The sequence below is a fragment of the Tiliqua scincoides genome, chromosome 10 (genome assembly GCF_035046505.1).
Source record: "Tiliqua scincoides isolate rTilSci1 chromosome 10, rTilSci1.hap2, whole genome shotgun sequence".
Lineage (NCBI taxonomy): Eukaryota > Metazoa > Chordata > Lepidosauria > Squamata > Scincidae > Tiliqua > Tiliqua scincoides.
The window spans coordinates 25,322,075-25,336,388 of record NC_089830.1 but is presented as its reverse complement, the minus strand read 5'-3'; positions in this window follow the sequence as shown (position 1 = coordinate 25,336,388).

Genomic DNA, 14,314 nt, shown 5'->3' with positions numbered 1-14,314 from the left:
GCCGCTGGAACCAGCCGTATTGGCCTCTGCCTTTCCATTGGACCATTTCAGCGACGTGGAGAGGGGGGATTTGCTGCATGGGTAACAGCCTATCCTCCATACCTACTTTACCCAGGCTTTGCGCACTGGAGAGGACACTCTGTTCCAGAACCACCATTCAGAGCGTGACACCATAGTCTTCTGAGACTGAAGGATGTCAACAATACCTGGGGCCAGGTGGGAAGTCTAATTCAGCCTGGGCCACCAATTGTCTCTTTATATCTCACTTTTGAGCTTAGGTCGCCTTTCTAAACTTATTTCTAAGCTCCCTTTGGAGCACCTCAGCCCAGTCCAGTGCCAACCATCTATTTCAGTCACACATGGAAAAAATCCTTGTATGCAGTCGTGGGCATGTAGCTTGCTGCTGTGTGCACAACTTGATCAGGGCATTGTCACTGGCTTAAGGAAAGCCGGAGGAGGAAAGCCCCTACCTCTAGACTTCCATAGAAGTTTGTCCTTCCATCCATGTGCTCTGTGCCAGTCAAAGGATGCCTGGAAATGCTATCTGGAATCGACCAGGTTGCACCATAGTCAGACTCTCCCCCGCCCCTGACCAGTCCAACCTCTGAACCCTCAGTACCAGTGGCAGTGGTAGCTAATGGTGCCATTAGGGGCAGGCAAAGCATGCCATGGGGGCAAGTTTGCATCAACACAGCTTGTGCCACAACTATGAACCATTAGCTTCTATGCTATGGATTTACGAGCATGAGAACACACTAGTCCTGTGTTCTCTTGGAGAGGTAAATATTTGACATGTCTTTTTTCCATCTTGGACTTTGAACTAATAAATTGCCAGGGAGACTGGATTGGGCATAGGCTATTTACCCAAATGGTACAAAAAAAAATTTTTTTTTTACTTCTACTGGATGCACACATAAACAAAGAAGCCATAAACATAAACATCAGAATTTACATTTAATTGAAGAAATGTTGCCTTATGTTTTCTGATCACCATTTAGAGGTGATTGCAAGGAGACCAGATGGGATTATGAGCACCACTTGTGAAAACACCGTTTACAGAGCGGGGGGCAAGTTTGTGAGAAGCAGGTGGGCCTATTTCCTTGCTTTTAAACAATATTTTCATTCAGATTTTCATACGTGCAGAAAAATCCACTTCCAAACACATAGTAGGACTCAAAAATAAAACGGGGGGAAAATCAATAACCTGTATAGCTCATAAACAAATGTATCAAAAATGGGAGCCAACCACCCATACAGAGACCTGAAACCTATCTATGAAGAGACTATTAAGAATCAGAAAGAAATAAAATTCCACTCTATACAGGGATCTTACAATTTACTGGGCATATCATTCATTTAAAGAAAGACACCAACATTTCTGGAGTTTATTGAGGTCTGGGCACTTAACATCTTAGGGCCGAATCCTATCCAATTTTCCAGGGATAGTGTCAGTGGGATGTGAGCTCCATCCTTTGGTGGGGAGGCAGTCACAGAAGCCTCCTCAAGGTAAGGGAACATTTGTTCCCTTATCTCCGGGCTACTGCACTAGTGCTGGAAAGTTGGATAGGATTGGGCCCTTAGAGTCCACTATCTGAGAGGCTAACTTTCACATTAGTGTCGGCTCCCGCACTTTATCCCTAAAATCTTTCTTTCTTCCCAGTCTTGTCCTGTCCTGGGCCACCAAAATCTAATTGGAACAAAAAGGTCTCAGGTTCCTTCTAGAAAAGTTGCAAACTTGGCCTTTGTTGAGTATCCAGAGGAAGAGAGGTCCAACATGACAGGGAAGTCAATGATGTGGCAAGTTTCAGAAGGTGTTCCATATACAGCTTAAGACTGCATTCCAGTAATCTCTTTTAAAGGCAGACAATCCTAAAAGTTGAGCATCTAACTCCCCAGTTTTTTGGAACTCCATCAAACTGGAAGGTGAGAAAAAGGGAGCGGGAACTGAGCTTTGTGATAGGGGCCCTAAACCATCCTCCCACCTCTTTCTGATTTTCTCACCATCCAGCCTGATGTATACTTCTGATTACAGGGAACCCTCAATTTAATGGACTTTGATTTAATAGACCTCAGAAAAAACTAATGTTCTCTGCTTCATTAAAAACTAGCCATGTACTTTCGGACATGCCTGTCTCAATTGATTTTAATGCATTCACATTTAGCAGACTTTCGTCATTAACAGATACCTCCCCATTAATCAGTTAAATTAAGGATTCCCTGTAACCTGCAAGTTAGCTGCTCAAGACCTAATGTCATTTTGGCTGTTCCTAATGTTCCCAAAGGGACAGGATACCCCTGGGTTCTTGGAGAGCCAACATACACAGGAGAAGCTGAGGACTTCAGACAAAGCTTTATTCACATGCACGTGTGCTCACCACTGGGCAAGTGAGCAAAGATCATTAGAATCAGTTACATCTTTATAGACCAGTTTCAATAGGGGAGGGGGTGAGAGGGACAGTTGCAACATTATCTATAGAAAACAAGCACATTCCAAATGTTGTGGTCAGCAGTCCCTACTTCCTCAGATTGTCTGCGAACAGCTTGTCCTATGGGGGGGGATTTACTTGAAGCTTGTTCTGCATATTTAGATAACAGGCATTGGTTACGTCACCCTTGGATTTCCTTGGGGCCCACTTCTGCCTATTTTTAGACCTAGATCAGTGATTTTCAACCTTTTGTTGAACTTGAGCTTTAGCTACAGGGCCTCTTTCAGGATTCATTTAAGCTAAGGCTAATAGCCTTTGGTTTTCTGGCTTGGGGGTTTCGGGTACACTAACAACCATTGCAAGTGGAGGAGTCTATGCAAGTAATCAATACCCCTTTCCCCAAATTCATTTATTGGGAAGAGGGAATCATCACACCTGTTCCTACTACTGAGAGAGGAATGGGTTTAGGGCTTTTGCATGCCTTTATTTCTGGCAGATCTTACGTGCTTTTAAGAGTTGGGTGGCAGTCAAGAATTCAACTGGTGGAGCGTCACCCAAAGTCAGCTCCCCTATGCATTAAATCATGGGCGGCAAGGTCAGGAGGCTCTCTTCTCCCTCCCCTTTCATATTGATCTGCCTGTCAGTGCTCCCAAGCGGAGGTCAAGAAAAGCTATTTTGTCTGAGAGCATGGCTGGGTTACACACTTAAATCATCCATTAAACTGTCATGGCTTCTCCTGGAAAGAATCTTGGGAACTGTAGTCCTCTACAACTACTGAGAGGTTTTCTTGCATCTTCATAATCCTAAAAGTTCACTGAATTCTCGGGAGTAGATATGAAGGGTAAACCTTTTTGACATCATTTTGTCCCTGTGTTGATGGATACCAAGTTAGAGCCGATCCAAAAAATGCACATGGAACATCCTTCTGGAGATGGAATGTAGTTGGGGGGGGGCATATTTGCAGCATTTACTCTATAAAGTGGTGTATGTTTAGGGAGCTGCTGATATACTTCAACATAATGTCAGACTGAAATCATGTTTTACCATGGGATATGTATACAGTGGTGTAGCTAGAGAGGGTGCAAAGCACTCAGTTTTGCAGGTGGTTGAATGTGCCGTGCAAGCAACATTCGCCCATTTGCTCCTACTGCCTGGCATGGCTCAGAAGGGGAGGGGCTGCTTGCACAGCACATTCAGGCACCTGCAAAACAGCGCTTTGCCCCCCTCTACCTAAGCTGCTGTATGTATATCTGTAGACAAGTTTGGGTATACTAATCTGAATTTCAGATATCTTGGATTAAGCTTTTTTAACTTCCCCATCCTTCAAGCATCCCTCCCTCATTAGAATTGCCAACTTTCTTCCTGGTCCCTCTTTCTGTGCCTTTCACAGAACCTTGATCTATGGACAATGGCAGACGATATCATACCGTGTGGAACTTCACGTGCTGATCTGAGCTACTCTTCGAGGCACAGGAACAGTCCAGGTCAGTTGGCAACCCTGTTACAGTTATCTCTTGAGTGGCCTGCCTTTTGGCTTTGCTTTGTAAAACTCCCCCCCCCCTTCTGCAATCCACAAACTTAGGAAAACACTGCGTACATCTGAGGAAGTGGGCTCAGAATCTATGGTAAGGCCACACCTGGAGTATTGTGTTCAGTTCTGGTTGCCGCATCTCAAAAAAGACATAGTGGAAATGGAAAAGGTGCAAAAGAGAGCGACTAAAATGATTACGGGGCTGGGGCACCTTCCTTATGAGGAAAGGCTACGGCGTTTGGGCCTCTTCAGCCTAGAAAAGAGACGCCTGAGGGGGGACATGATTGAGACATACAAAATTATGCAGGGGATGGACAGAGTGGATAGGGAGATGCTCTTTACACTCTCACATAACACCAGAACTAGGGGACATCCACTAAAATTGAGTGTTGGGCGGGTTAGGACAGACAAAAGAAAATATTTCTTTACTCAGCGTGTGGTCAGTCTGTGGAACTCCTTGCCACAGGATGTGTGCTGGTGTCTAGCCTAGACGCCTTTAAAAGGGGATTGGACAAGTTTCTGGAGGAAAAATCCATTACGGGGTACAAGCCATGATGTGCATGTGCAACCTCCTGATTTTAGAAATGGGTTATGTCAGAATGCCAGATGCAAGGGAGGGCACCAGGATGAGGTCTCTTGTTATCTGGTGTGCTCCCTGGGGCATTTGGTGGGCCGCTGTGAGATACAGGAAGCTGGACTAGATGGGCCTATGGCCTGATCCAGTGGGGCTGTTCTTATGTTCTTATGTTCAGAACCACAAATGCTTAAGCTACAATGTACTGGTTAATGTTCAAGATGCCATGGACTGGAATGTTTTACTGGACTGTTTACATGGACTGTTGCCACCAGGAGATGGAAAGTTTGGACAGGTAGAGCCATCCGGAGAATCAGCAGAAAACCGTTCCTTCAAAAAGGAGGCAAGGGTGTTGCCGTCTGGGGTCACTGCTGCTCTGCAGAGACCCCTGTTAGATGTCCTCATTTGTTGGATGGGACAGCTGATAAAGAGGCTTGCAGGATGCGTGGGGCTGGGGGGTGGGTGGGAACCAAAGGCACGTCAAACTGTCAGAGATACAAAAAGAGATAAATGGATTGCTGGGCTCTAGCGTGAATAAAATGAACTCTCCCCTTCTGGTGGGCAAAAGGGTTATGTGATCCAAAGAGAAAGAGCAACAATCCCCCCAGCCCCCCATCGGTCCACAGAGTGGGCAGAGGGAGGGGGGGTCCAAGCATATCTGACAAGGGAAGAAGAAGAATGGCAGATGAAATGAACACAGAAGGCTCTGATGGAGAGGAATGCTTGATGTCCCTTGAATCAGATGCTTACAGAGAGGGCAGCAGTTTTGTGTATGTGTGATGTGTGTGTTTATGTCTATTTTGTATTTATCAAGTGCTCCCCCCTCCCTGGGTTGTTTCCATATTTTTTATTTGACCAAGGCTTCCCTCTCTCTCTGTATTCATGCTGGGATAATAATAATAATAATAATAATAATAATAATAATAATAATAATAATAATAATAATAATAATAATAATAATAATAAACTTTATTTTTATCCCGCCCTTCTCCCCAAAGGGACCCAGGGCGGCTATTCATGCTGGGATGTATTTTACTCTCCATCTGTTCAGCCTGGATTAATCAGGATGAGACATACTCTACAGAGAAAGGCTCTGGCCAAATTCCCCATAGTTTACCTGGGAGTTTCCCAGTGAACGCGGGCACACGTGTCTGCTCTCCTCCAAGTTGGGTCGTTGTCCCCTTTTATATCGACCCGTCTCCCATGCTTCTCACAGCAGCATGGAAAGACGACCATGGAGACTGTACCTCAGTGGCAAACCTCCTTGTCTTGAATGCAGAAGGTCCCTGGTTCCATCTTTGGCGCCTCCAGATAAGGTGGAGAAAGATCTCTCCAGCTGAAAACCTGCAGGGTAGACAATACTGACCAAGATGGAGCACAAGTCTGACTCTGGAAAAGGCAGGTTCCAGAAATCTTCATTGCTCATTCTCCGCAGGAGGAGCGGGACCTGTAGAAACAGTTGATCACCTTGTGACTAAAAAGGGTTTTTTGTTTTTTTTTAAATGCAGTTTATAACACAACAGAGGATCATTTCTTAAAAGATGGAAGCAGTTGCTTTCTTTCCCTCCCCCCCATTGTTAAATTTTTTTAAAAAATCAATAGTCAAGCCATCAGGAGGAGTGACAGAACACAGTGTGTTAAGGTTAAGAGCCAGGATGGTTGTGTGAATGCATTTGTCTGGGCCCACCTTTGTGTGTGGATGTTGACAGATGGGGAAAAAGTGGTTTATGGGTTTGAAATCTGGCTTCCCCCCTCCTTGGGCCCTATCTATTTATCCATCTGCGTGTCTGCACATTTTTTTCCTCCTTCCCCTTTCTCCTATTTTCTAATTCTTCCTTGCTCTCTCTCTCTCTCTCTCTCTCTGCCCCCCTTCTCCCCTTAGCTCCCGGGCTCCCCCATGCATGAAAAGAGCCCTTATTTAATTTAGTCGCCACGAAAATCGATTCTGCCATTCGATACAAAATAAGAATCAAGCAGATTAAGGGACGGAAATTAACTCTGAAAATATTTTTGATGGAGTGCCTTGTACTCTCCCCGCCAAATGGACTGCAAAGTGGAACAAATGACGGGCAGCTAGTGCCTTCGACAGGCGCTTTCCATCTTCCCATTATCCACTAATGGGAAAGGTCCCGCTCTCGAGCCTTGGCCCACGGATTAATCACAACCCAGCCTTTATGAAGATTTATTTCTCCTTGCCTGCAGCCCGCGCCGGGATGAAGTCATAACGCTCGGGGGAGTGTGGCGCTCCCAAAAGGAGGGAGGAAGTGTTTAGAAAGAAGAGGGGAGAGGGAAATAAAAAATAAATAAATAAAAACAAAAGACTGTGGCTAAAAATAGAGGAGGAGAAGGGAAAGGCCGGAGTTAAAGGACAAGAGATGGGCTGAGCAGACCAGGCCCCAAAGGGAAGAGGGATTTAAATCAGAGGTTGGGTTTTGCATGCAGGGAAGGGGCAAGTGGGGTGATTTTTCTTGCTGCAACAGCGCATGTGGTGTCTTTGGACATCAGGTTCGAAACCCCCCTTCGTCACGTAGCTTATTGAGAGCTGTGGGGAATGTCGCAGTCCCATTGACTGACTAGCCCACTTTCCTTTCAAAATGAAAGAGGCAGAGAGAATGAACCCACCCATAACCCACCCGTAGCTCTTGTAGGGCGGGCAGGGCTGGGCATTGTCAGCACCTGGATGTGCTAAGCAGCTTGCCTACAGCTGGCACTGCCATGTTTGCTCCCAATGAGCACTGGGCATGCCCAAGACATCAAGTGAAAATGTGCCCCCAGAGGTCTGGTCTACACATGAGACAGACTGAGGTGGTGGGAGAGCCCAAGGTAGTAAAGTGGACTGTGCGACTGGGGTGGGTCATTTTGAATGCTCTGTTACATTTTTTTAAAAACCCGCTGCAGATAAAACAGCTGGTACTTCAGGAAGTAAGGGTCTCGCCCAGGCCGTTCCCCGATATGCAAGTTTGAGGAGAGTGTGTTCAAAAATGCAGGTGAGTTCCAAAAGTGTGATCCTCCTCCAACTCCAGTCTGAAGTGGTAGAGTCCATTCCAGCATCTCAAGGACTCTACCATCTTCTTCTCATTGAATTCTATCTGACACAGCCAGACCAGGCAGAAGTTCCCTGTGACAATTCACATGAATTCTAGGACACACTTTCACAGCTGATCTATGTGGGCATGGCCTGCACGTGCAGCAGAAAAGGACAGTATGTGCAAATTTGTTATCTCTTGGTAAGTCTGTTCTTTTTCTACATGGGGGGGGGGGGGACACATTCAAATACGATACCTTCAACCACCTCATTCTGCTGCGTGCATCCCACAGAGTGAAGCAGCTGACTTCTGGGCAGTACCACTTCCACAATTTGGCTCCTTCCACAGACTGAACACTCTCCTACATTTAAAACAAACTTCACACCACTTCCCTGCATAGAGCAAAATAGCACATTGGGAAATAAAGATCTACACTCCCTGAAGTGCTGATTTTCTGCATGCAGGGAGTTTTTCACCCGATGTTGAGATGGTAAGTGGTAATTAGCCATTGCCACTGAGCGGGGGGGGGGGCCTACATCCTCACCAGTAAGTAATGCATGCCAGTTTCAGAGGCAGGGTTGGCGAGCTTGGCATGCACAAATAAGCTGGTGATACCATTGACCAGCAGGGGGCACTGCTGGCTTGTCAGCAGCTTCTGCCAGCAAGATGCTGACTTAGTTGTCCACTTCCTTCATGGGGAATATTCATCACTGAAGAAGTTATGACACCACATCTTATGGGGAGGGGGGAGCTTTCCAAATGTGCTCCCCCACCGCAGTCTTAAGTGGTGCAGTTTCGAATTCTATCATCTCATTCTGCATAACCTTTAGCTCAGTTCAGATGCACCAGCCTGCAAAGGGATGCACTTTCTTTCCTCTTGCTGCGGTTCCCAAGGTATTCTCTCTGTATCCTACTTCCCTGTAATTAGAGGTGCCAGGACCCAAGCCTGCCTGGAAGTGTTGCTCTCATAACCTAAAAGTCTCGTTCCTAATCAAATGTAGATGGGGATTGGTTTTGGTCACTCTGCACATGCTCAGGTCATCACTGTACACATGCTCATTACCTGGCATATTTCAGGGCCAAGAGTTGGCTTTTGAAAGGAGATTGTACACCTGGGCCTACCTGCTTTCCCTAATTGCTTTCATTCATTCCCTCCCTCCCTCCAAATTCTTTTGATTTCTCTCCCTCTTCTACCTGGACAGTCTCTCCCTGCTTCCCCGCCTCCTTCTGGGACCTGTCTCCAATCCGCCTGTAGCTGATCAATGGCTTATTGCTAGCTATTTGCTCCCCCTTCAATTCTCCATCCATCGCTCAAATCCACTCAGGATCAGAGAAACGGATGGGCCTTTAAGCAGACCCCGTAATGTACCAAATGTCCCCGGCCCTTGTTCCCTACTCTATCATTCCTCTCCTCCTCCTTGCTCCAAGAACAACGGTTCATTTTTCTTGCAGGTGTCAGTCTAAATTCTCCCCCCCCCCCCGAACAGAGCGATTTCTCCCCCACAGACTGTCCTGATAGCAGCTGGGAGAAAGCATTGCCATCTTTTCCACTGCTGTTCTGCCCCTGTGGCTTTAACAGCAGCCCAGCACTGAAGAAAGTACTGGTGAAGCTTTGCCCATCTCATTGCCTCCATGCCAGGAAATGCATCCCCTGCTAAAATGTGTGTCTAGGCTTAAAAGGAATGAGAGAAGGTGCAGTGGCAAAAAGGTGACAACCTGGAAGGAAAAGGGAGCAGAGATGAAGATAGGATAGACTTTCAGGACTTTCATTGGGTGGCACAAAATTGGACCCCTTTCCGTGGAAAGGAATGAATACTGTAGTGGTTCTATATTGCGTGATAGTGGCAGCTTTGGGAATGGGACCCAAGAACTGCACCTCAACCACTAGGCACTGACTCATTCTTGGCACTCAGAAATGAATTCTGATGGCTGCAAGTCTTTTGCACCATGGTACCCATGATTCTCTACTCCCCATCAAGAGCTGCAAGTTGATTGCAGGAGTCCAGGGGAGTTGAGGTCATGTGTCCAGTGGCACTGGCAAACTCTCTTTGGCTCAAATCAGAATCAGTTCAGTTTTTATGAGCTTCCTTGGGAAATTCTTGGTTATTTATCCCAAGAGCTCTTTCTCAGCTCATGAAGGTGGGTGCAGGTACACCAGGAGTACTGTATGCATAAAAGTTTAGGCTATTATTCCTTGGGAGTTGTAGTTTGGCTTCACCTGCTACGCACTGGGCAGTCATGGGGGAGAGGAAGAGCTGCCTGGAGGACAACTGTTTCCCCATCAGATGCACATGAGTGCACATGCATGCACACACAGAGGAACATGGGAGGGTTTTAGGTCTGGATGTGGGACAACAGGCACACAAAGTGTTTGCAAGAAACAATCCAGAGAGTTGATTGACCCAAAGAGAGAAGCTACTCAAGAAACAATAGGTTGCTTGGCTGGGGGGCTCTGTTCCCAGACTTCAGAGCAATCAGTGAGAGTAGCACCAAGGGGTTTAATGTAAAAGGACTCCAGTGCATGTGCCTGTAAAAGAATCTGGCCAGCCTGAATGCCCATGTGCAGAATCTCATGTCACATTCCATGCTAGAGAATAACTTTGGGGGGGGGGAGGGAGGAATGGTGTTCTGTCCATAATGTATAGCACTGAGCTGGGCCAGTCTGTTTTTCAGTACTTAATTTTGAAAAGAAAGAAAAAAGGAGACTCAAATCTCCTTGAAAAATCAAACCCATCACGATTGCGTTTATGCCACAAGACAGGTTCCTTGGGGGGGGGGGGAATCTAAGGTTTTGTTTTAAAAAACCAAGTTTCTAGTCCTTGGTGTTGTGAAGATTTGTGAGGGCAATGCCTGTGAAGTTTCTGAATTCTGCAACAAGAGGAGAAATTGAATTTTAGACACTAATTTTTTTTAAAGCTCACAGCCTTCATCACACTCCTTCCACCCTGGGAGCCTTGACAACCTGCTAAGTAGAGAACTGAGAAACTGGAATTCTGTACATGCTCAGAGGCAGTCCCTTTTGGCATTATCCACTGGGATGGAGTTGGAACACAAATCTGAAGCCCACGCATAACTACAAACAATTTTACACGCTTCCACAAAAATGCTCCTTTAAAACTTCAGCGTGGGATAAAATCAAGCAGGATAGCAGTAAATAACTTTAAGGGATGCATCTCCCTGAGGTGTCAGCAGGAGGGGCAGAAAAAGAGGGAAGCCAATTTTTCAGAAGATGAAATAAGAGAGAAGTGGTGAAGAAGTCAGCATGTTTAAAAAGAAAAGCCTTAGGGCCAGCTGGTTTTACTAGCAAGCTCTATCATGCATTTTATCTAAAGCCCTGAAAAAACACATACAGTAATGAAGCACTTGGAAAAAAAAACAGGAACAGCAGATGCCCCCCAGCAGTGAGAGGGGCCGAATGAGTGTTACTTCTGAAAACCATGAAAAAGAGCTCTCCTAGAGATACCAATCGACCATGGAAAAAATAGCCTGGTTAGGATATTTTTGCTTTTAAAAGAGAGAAGGGAAGTCTGATTCCTCTCCCTCAGTTTTTATTTCTCCCCTAAAGATTATATCTAAGGAAAAAAAAAAAAAACTTGTAAGTTTTGGGGAGAAGGAAAGGCTGCAGTTGCTCAGTGCCGAGAGGGAAAGTGCTCTGTACATGCTCAGAAGTACATTAGACAACATCCATTCATACTTCTTGTTGGAAAAAAAGGGTGTACCTAGACAGGTATGCTAAGAGGATGTGGTTAGAGGAAGGGAAGTGGCTACAAGACCAACAAGTGCCCTATAAGAGTCATTTTTTTGTGTACACCACTAGGCTGGATAACCCCTGGGGGTTACTCCGTGTTTCTCTCAGGTGTCAAGAGGTGCTGCATTAAGAAAGCACCTGACCAAGTTCACACAAGGAACCAGCTGCTGAATTTTAAAGGAAGCCTCTATATTGCCAATGTTTCCATTCATTCCTATCCTACCCTGTTTTTCAGGTTCTTCCTGAAGCTGGGCTGAGAATAGCTGGGCTGCTTCAACTGCAGGCATTTTTGTTTTTTTTTTTGAGCATGCGAAAAATACACGCTGGAGCTCTGCCCGCTGAGCCAAGCCTCCTACTGCTGCTTGTTGTGTTACGTCACTGATATCAGGCAGTGGGAGTTTGGGATCCCTGCACATACCACCAGACACCACTTCAAGTACTAAAGGCGGCATGCATTCAACTGGTTGAGAAACGCTGGATTAGTCTTTCATTGTCACAAGACTCTCTGTGGCTCTTAATAATGATGACTTCATTCCCTCTCCAAACAGTGTTGTGCAGAGACTGGCCCCTAGGAGTTAAAAATGGTGTTTCGCAAACTTCCCTGGATGTGGGAACTGAAGCTACACCAGGGGTCAAAGGAGTTATGGCAAAGATTTCACAGAAAAGGCGGGTTTTGAAGGAAGCAAGAGAGGTGGCATGCTATGGGAGATAGTTCTAGGCCCAGGTGGCAACCCAGGAGGAGAGGCAGAGTCCTTTGTAGGACCAGGAGACTCAAGGCCCACCCACACATGAAGCCAAAGGAACCAGTCATCTGGGCAGCAGATGTGGAAAAACAAGGAGGTGCCCACATTCATTACTCCTCTTCCTCTACCCACTCTCTACCTGGAAAAAAAGGAAGAGGAGAATGGATGGAAGAAGAGCAGAGTTAGCCCAGCAACTCCATTTCTATACCTCCTGGGGTTCAGGCAATCCTGTGTCAAAAAGAGAAGTCAAATACTTTGTTGTAAATCTCATCTTGGCAGCAAGGATAACTGTTACTAGGATGTAGAGATTGTACTTCAGGCCTCAGAAGTACAATCGTAATTGAGAGGATCCTTGTATGCAATACTCATGATCAAAATGATGCGAACAAAACAAATATTGGAATAGTAATCAAGAAAACATTAGAGGAATGTCAGGAAACTTGAACCCCATTTATAAACTACCGGTACCAGTGGCATCAACCAGTAGAGTAACTCATGGTGTCATCCCCATAGGCCTCCTCCTGCACCATCTGTGGCTGGAAAAGTCTCCAGAGCCCAGGTCTATTGGGCTTCCCAACATGGAGCCCAGGTCTACCTGCCCTGTAGATCTGGTCATGCAGCAAGTGAAATACAGACTGGGCCAAATGGGAGGCCAGGTGTACCAGGCATGTAAAACCAGGCTCTGCCTTGTGACCTGGGCTTCAGAGACTTTTCTGGCTGCAGTTAGGTCTGCCTGGCTCTGGACAGACAAGGGTTCCAGAGTGGTGGGTGAGTTTTTGGTGTCACCCCCCCCCCCCATGGTGTCACCTTGTGCAGTCCACACCTCCTGAGTGATGTCATTGACTGGAACTTACAAATGCCCACAGATACTGTGACTAAAAAGTCCTCATAAATGGATGCCTAAATTTACATGACCCCCCTTCCAACAGTCCACAAGTTTCATTTTTGCTAAGCAATTAGATCCACCTTATCAGTTAAGCTTAGAACATTCTCCTTTTCTGATATCATGTTTCGTATCATTTGTTTTCCAATAAAAGTATATTGAAAAGCCAACTTATTATAACTTCTAAATAAAAATGAATTTGGTCTGTACTGTTTAGTAATTCATGGGAAGTCTATTCCCTCCCCTTTGGGCTTTCAGTTTAAAATGAGAGTTTACACACACACACACACTGCTACTCTTCCTTGAACCGGTTCATGATGCAGTATAAAAAGGTAGCCAGTGAAGCTTTTTCTTCCTTGGTGTGGTGATATACCCAGGTGGAAGGGGCAGAGAGAGTTCATTTGCTAATTTTTTAATGTTGTTTCTGTGGAAGGCATAGGATCAGATCCCCAATAAAGGGGGGATTTGCAACCATAAGTAACCCCAGGTCAAGCAGTCTAGGGGCATTCATGGGGATGAATGAGCTCCTGGTTCAGCTGGAAACCTGAAGGAATGAAGCAGTGTTTCTGCTCCCCTTTGCAATAACCACCAATCGCCACGTGGTGGAGCTCAGCTCACAAGTAACAATGGAGAAGTTTCAGAAGAGCCAGCAAGACTCTTGGGTGCTGGATCTGGAGGGGATGCAAGGCCCTTTGCTGTCCCTGCAGAAATGTTGGCTTGGTACAATGAATCAAGATTTCTTTACCTCTATTGCAAGTTGGGTTGCTAACTTTTGGACCAGCTCTGCTCCTGTAACTTAAACAGAAGTTTACCAGCAGCAATTAGGGGATAATCTTCAGCTTCAGGTTATAGGCATTTCACCTGCTAGTTTTCACATATCAAGCCTCTGTTAAAGGAAGAGGAGCAGGAGACTATTTTCTTCTGCTCTATTGGCAACCCAAAGTACAAAGCTTCAGAGACCAATATATTTCTGATAGAACAACTTGATGCAGTTTGCCAACTGACCCCCAAACAGATCTAGCTTGCTCTTGTGCCTTTAACTGTAACTTAATGTGCACAATCGGCATGTGAAGCTTTTAACATCATGGTGGTATTACCATATACAGCAAAAACTTGACTTTCATTGCTTTGCTCTTTCAGCCATTTTCAACTGTAACTAAATTTCAAATTTTGCCCCTGTGCTTTCTTCTTTTGTCTGATTTCATTCAACCTTCCATGACATTCGTTGACACTGATCTTTATTTTTCTTTTATTTCTGTTTATTTAGGTTTCTAGGGCTTTTGCGTGTGTTATATAGTTGGTTATTTACATTTTTCCAATGGCCAAAATAAGTTTGCAAGCTCAATGAAGGCTGTTTTGACTTCCATTCATTTTTGGATGGAC